Source organism: Narcine bancroftii, chromosome 5 (assembly GCF_036971445.1).
Source record: "Narcine bancroftii isolate sNarBan1 chromosome 5, sNarBan1.hap1, whole genome shotgun sequence".
In the NCBI taxonomy this organism is placed as follows: domain Eukaryota; kingdom Metazoa; phylum Chordata; class Chondrichthyes; order Torpediniformes; family Narcinidae; genus Narcine; species Narcine bancroftii.
The window spans coordinates 91,786,275-91,792,936 of record NC_091473.1 but is presented as its reverse complement, the minus strand read 5'-3'; the positions used below and the strand labels follow the sequence as shown (position 1 = coordinate 91,792,936).

General features: G+C 40.2%; 1 protein-coding gene across 1 annotated transcript in view; it reads right to left on the bottom strand.

The window, feature by feature from the left end:
* raver2 (ribonucleoprotein, PTB-binding 2) overlaps positions 1-6,662 on the bottom strand; it is a 162,381-nt gene that overhangs the window by 21,800 nt on the left and 133,919 nt on the right. The window lies entirely within an intron of this gene.

Below are 6,662 nucleotides of genomic sequence, written 5' to 3'. Positions count from 1 at the left end.
ACAAACTACAAGAAGCTTTTTATGCAATGTCATGTGTGGTGACTTGCTGTACACTCATTTATCTGGCTCTACCCTGTTCCGTGACTGTACCTGTGGCTCGTCCCTCTTGACCCTGGATAAAGGCCCCAATACCATAACCCCTCCCAAGAAAGCCTGGGTCACAGCACAGGATGACCTTCAAGTTTATTGTAAATAAAAGCCTACTGTTCTGCAACTCCAGGCTTTCAAGTTATTGATAGACCATCAGTTTGTATTTATTGTCTTTTTAATTAAGTGTACTAATGTAGCTGTTTTGTTCAGTTATTTTTGTAGATTATTTTGTAGATTTAAAAAAAAATAAAGTACTTGTTCAGCTACAAAGAGTACAAATTTTAGTTCCTATGTACATTAGATACAACTAATAAGTTCATTACCATTATCAAGCCACTGGCATGTTCAGTGTGTGGTCCTTATCGTTTGTTCCTCAGACAACAGGGCAAAAATTCATCGACTGAGACCTGCACTGGAAAACCTGGATGTTCTTGAACAGAAACTTTGTTCTGATGAGTGCAAGATTGCAGAGCACAGAAACCAGATGAACTCAGAGCAGAAGTGTACTTTATTAAGATTTTCCACTTTACAGGAAGAAGTGAATCTGTTGCATTGTTCAAGTGAACCGGCATGGACTTGAAGGGCCGACATGGCCTGTTTCCACGCCGTAAACAGTTATATGGTTATATAGTTATATGGTTAATTCCAAGCCATTTTATGTGTTAAAGATGTACTTAATAAATACTTATGCACAATTATTAAAAATTGATATAAATTACAAACAGCAATGGGCCCAGCACTGAACTCTGTGGTTCTCAGGCTTTTCGCTGCAGCCTTTCACAACATTTGTCACCCTCCAGCCTTCTGGTACCAAAAATGGCAGGCCTGCAGGAGCTCCTGCAACAGCAGCACTGCCACTGGTAGGGATCTGGGGAGACAGGGAGCAGAGAAACCATGTGCTATCTAAGGGTCCTACTATCCAGTACTACTACTGCCCCCAGATGGTGGCCCCTGTGTTGGGCAGCAGCTATGAGGGATTGCAGTATCTGGGTGAATAGCTGACTGGTGCAGGGCACCAGTAGCAGGAAGAACACACCCCTTCCCCCAACCTCCATTGAGAAGCAGAGGAGATGACCCCAAGGACAGTGTCCACAGTGGCAGACCTGCTAAGGGCTCTGCGGCTAAAGGACACACACAGGAGATGAGCTATTGATGACTTGAGGGCAAAAGACTTGCACTGGGCTGCAAACTGCTGGAGACTAGCTGATGTGAATCAGGTACTGGAAGATCGTAAGACATACGAGCAGAAATAGATTATTCAGCCCATTGAGCTGTCCTGCCATTTAGTCATGTTGATTCATTTTCCCACTCAGCTCCATTGCCTGGCTTTCTCTTCATAATCTTTGATGCCCTGGTTAATCAAGAACCTATCAATCCCTGCCTTAAATACACCAATGATCTGGCCTTCTTGATGGCATGTAGCAACAAATTCCACCCTCCAGCTGGAGAATTTCCTCCACATTTCTATTCTAAACCTATGCCCTTCTTCTGCAGCCTTCCCTGATGTTTGGACACTACCTGCTCCTTCATTTACCCTTGCATCATCTGAAAACTTGGCCACAAACCCATTCATTCCATCATTAAATCATTACTGTACAACACTGGGGTTGGTGATGGCCCCAACACCAAGCCAATTGGAACACCACTAGCAACTGGCAGCCAACGAGAATATGATACCTATCAATCAGCCAATGCTCTTCCTAGGCTAGTAAGTTTCCTGTTATATCACGGGCTCTTATCTTATTAAGTAGTCTCATGTCCAGCACCTTATTAAGCACCTTCTGAAAATCCAAATACACTGCATTGCCTTTATCTATCCTGCATGTCACTTCTTCAAAAATTCCAAAGGGTGTGTCAAGCAAGATTTTCCCTTAAGGAAACCATGCTGGCTTTAGTCTATCTTATCATGTGCCTCCAAGTACTCCTTAATCTCATCCTTGACAATTGACTCCAACATTTTCCCAACCACTGACATCAGGCTAACTCGTCTCTATTGAACTGGGATTCAAGAATGCAATAAGGGCTCTCTCATCATGTTGGAGGTTTGGATCTGTGCTCAGGTTTGAACTGAACTGGAGTCTTGTGCGGCTGCAGAGGCTACGGAAGCGCTGAAGGTGAATCGACAGACATTCAGTGACTCTGAGGGGATTCTCTTTTGCTTCTCTTTCTCTGGCTGTAAGAGGTGCCAGAAAATGCTAATGGTGAACGTTTGCCTGCCTTATGGCAGACTAATTGCAATGTTTTGTAATCTTGCATTTCTGTTTTATTACATGACAAAAAATTTTCTCTGATCTGATCTTAATGACAAGTCAAAAATCTTATCCAAGACACCAGCAATTTGCTTTCCCACAGTGTCCTTGGATATATCTGACCAGGCTCAGGAGATTTGTCTATTTTAATATGCAACAGGACCTTAAGCACCCCTTTAACTGTAATACAGACTATTCTTAATACAATTGATTGCCCCAATTTCCCTCATTCTCGTATCTTTTTCGACATTAAAAAATAAAAAAGTACTAATTGAGAGGATCTTGCCCATCTCCTGTGGCTCCACACAGATTTGATCACATTGATTCCCGAGGATTAACCTTTTCCTGTTATGTACTTATAAAATCTTTCGGAATTATCCTTAATGTTATTTGCCAGAGCTATCTCCTGTTCCCTTTTTGTCCACCTGATTTTCTGTTGTAACTTGCTCTTCAGTTCCTATAGCTCCTTGACACTTTTTTTCAAACTTTATTTAAAAGATAATAAAAGCATAGCATACAGTCTACTAACAATCAAAAATTAATTTTACAGAAATATATATATAAAAAAACAACAACCCAACAAAAAAAAAATCCCACCCACCCACCCCATCAGCCAGCTCCCTTAAGGGGAGCCAAAAATGTGAATTATAGAAAAAATATTATGTATTAATAGCAATTCAAAGTATATCTAAATGCATATACTCCAAATATGGAAATCATTTATCAACAAAGAAAGAATAGTTATCATGTAAATTATAAGTAATTTTTTCCATAACAATACAAGCTTTCAATTCATTATGCCAAAATGCTATTTTAATCTCTACTATCTTTCCAGGTACTAGCTACACATTTACGTGCTACTGATAGCACTAAACGTACAAAAGCAATTTTAATTTTTTCCAGCCCCATTCCTCTCAGAGAAACCATATCGCCCAACAAAAAAATCATTGGATCTAATGGTCATTTAAAGTTATATAATTTTTCCAAAACTACCTTAATTCCTTGCCAAAATGGTTGAACTTTAACACAAGACCAAACAGCATGTAGCTCCTTGACATCAGTTGCTTATGCTTGCCCCATGCCTCCTTCTTGCACTTGACTATTCAGAATTTCCCTTGCCATCCAAGATTCCCAATGCTTGCACATCTGACTCTTCACTCTAACTGGAACATGTATGTCCAGGAGCCTATCAATACACTTTTAAAAACATCCCATTGCATTGGGAAGGGTTGTGGCTGTCAGGTGATAGCAATGCCCCCTACCTAGTCAGAGGACACACCAGCTGTCAATCAAGGTTTGGTTCCGCTCCACCCATTAATGCACACCTTGCCTTTGGCACCATGTAAATTACCTGGACTGGATTCTCCAGCCTGCCTGTACTTAGTCTTGGGCCATTGGACTAATCCTCCTAACAACCTGGGCTGGACCCTCCAGCACTATAAAGGTGCAGTATGTTCTTTGTTCTCTCCTTTTGCCAGCTTGGGACCACCCTGCTTCACTCCAGGCCTAGAAATGTGGAAAGGCGCTGGAGAAACTGTTGGTAAGATGTGTACTATTAAAAGGATTGGGAGAGTTTAATTAGTGTCCCTTGTACCATAGAGCCGTGCTTGCACTGAGTCAAGGGGTGGTGGCCATTGTAGTGATTTTTTTCCTTGAGCAATGTATGCACGTTTGTGGTGTGTGTGTGTGTGTGTGTGTGTGTGTGTGTGTGTGTGTGTGTGTGTGTGTGTGTGTGTGTGTGTGTGTGTGTGTGTGTATATTTTGTTCATGATTAATTGTCTGCTATTACTTTCCCACTGCTGCTGCATCTGTTAACATTTCCACACGTCTTCTGTAAATAATATCCTTCCCCATCAAAACAGTGCCCAGAATCCTTGCCTTTGAGACCTACCAAGCCTGTTTCTTCACTCACAACACCCATTTTCCAAATTTCATCAAACAACCTGTCTTACACCTTCAAAGTCCTATTGTTGTAGTCACTGTAGATTTAGATAAGCTATTTACAATTGGATTGTAGCCCTTATTTTGAAAGCACTTTTTTTGAAAACCTTTCTCTCAACCGATTTTGAAACTTTCAATGATCCATAGAGAGAGGCCAATTTCACAGAACTTTTTAATCTCCTATGAGAATTGTACAGGGATTTCAACTTGCAGCTGGAGCAATCTGACATCCACATATCCAGTCAACAGGGAGACAAAGCAGATAATGCTTCTAAGCTTTGGGGTTCTGGGTTTGATCCTGAGATCAGGTGGTGCTGTGGGGAGCTTGGACTTTCTCCTTGTGACCACGTAGTTTCTGCCAGATGCCACGATTTCTTCCCATCTCCCAAGGACATGCTTGTGGGCTACCTGGGCACTGTAAATTATCCCTCAGTGTGTATAAGTAGCAAAAGAAATCATGTTTCCTGGGATTGTCTGTTACTGACTGGAAGGCAAGATAAAGACCAGTGGGCAGGTAAGTGGAACTGAGTCAATGGCCAGATTACAGCTTGTTGAATGGCGAAGCAGGCTTGATGGACCAGATGGCTTACCCTTGCTCCTATTTCTAATGTTCTTATGACCACATTCTGAAAGCTAGAAGCAGCAGAACAATGTATTTATCCAAGCCACTCAACAGACTGAACATTACAGACGTGCAATCCACATGTTAATTTTCACTTGGGCACCAGAGTCACTCTGGCAATTAACCAATATCCAGTGTTACCCAAAAATACTGTCCAAATTACTAGTGTCAAATTAAAATAGGCTTTAATGCTCTTAGTTTGTTAGCTTGCCACGGCAAATTCACAAAATTAAATATTTGTAAATCTGCTATATTCTATTGGTCATTATTCATGAAATGCTTTGGAATGTTTTGCTAAAAAAAAGTGCCTAAAGAATAGAATCCAAAGAAAAACTTCAGAGGTTTAAATAAAAACAAAGAAAGGGGACTCTTGATTCTAAAATAATTAATCAGATTTTACTTTTAATCTATTTGTCTCCTCTTTAAGGGAAGACACACATTTGTATTTATAAAAGATTTGACTGTAAATTGATTTTAAAATTTGCCAACTATAAGGATGTAGTAAATGAAGCAGCTACATTGCACAAAGCAAGTTCATTCCACCACACGATCAGTTTTATTGATGTTGATGGAATTGATCAGAGAATACAGGCCATTTGGCCAAATTTTCAATGCCGACCAACTTAGCATTATGGGCTCATCCCATTTGCCTGCATTTCATCCATATCCTTCTAAACCCTTCCTATCCACATCTCTCTCTCAATGCCTTTCATATTTCAGAATTGTCCTCTGTAGTTTCATCTGGCAGATGATTCCAGCAACGTGAAAATGTTGCCCCCAAGGTCCCTCTTAAATCTTTATCTTCTCATCTTAAACCTGTCTTCTAGTTCCAGGATTGTGTACTCTGGGAAAAAAAGATGGTGAGCATCGACTTAATCCATCCCTCATTTTATAAACCCTTCAGCCTCCGACACTGCAGGGTTTAATGATACAGCCTAATTCTCCCTGTAACTCAAGCAATCCAGTCCCAGCAACATCCTGGCAAATCTTCTTGTCTCCAAATCCAAGTTATTGATATATTTCCTATAGTTACACAACCAAGTGTGGTCTCACCAATGCCTTGTATGGCTTCAACACCAAGTCCCAAAGTTTGTACTTAATACCCTCCCCAAAGAAGGTAAAGGCTGTTTTCACTTCCTTTTCCCTTGAGTCATCATAGTTGGAACTATACATCTATTCCCGGTCTCCAATACCTTTCTGGGCCTTCCCATTTACTGTGCAAGTTCTACCCTGGTTTGACCTGCCAAAGTGCACACCTCACAAATGTCAATGTTAAATTCCATTTGTCATTCTTTGGTCCACCTTCTCAAATGATCCAGATCTTGTTGTAATCTTTGATTTCCTACTTCACTATCCACTACATAATCCATCTATCACTTGCCACTGGCTATCTTGCCAGTTTATACTGCCTAACACTTGTTTACTAACTCAGTTGTGATAAAGTGTATCAACCTAAAGTATCAATCATCCCTTTGCAGATGCTGCATAGTGTGCAGAGTTATTCCAGCAGCATGTTTGCTACTCCAAATTCCAGTATCTGCAATCTTGCATACTATACGAAAATCCCCATTATCTGGAACTCAATCAACCGTAAACTCAAACAACTGGCAAAAAAAAATCCAAGGAAATAAATATATAAATTAAAATAAATAAAAATAAAAAAAGTTTTAAATTAAAGTTGTAAAAAAGTTTAAAATTATAAAAGTAAATGCTCTTCCAAGCAACATATAACCCATTGGGAGTAAACATTCAGTCAGTGG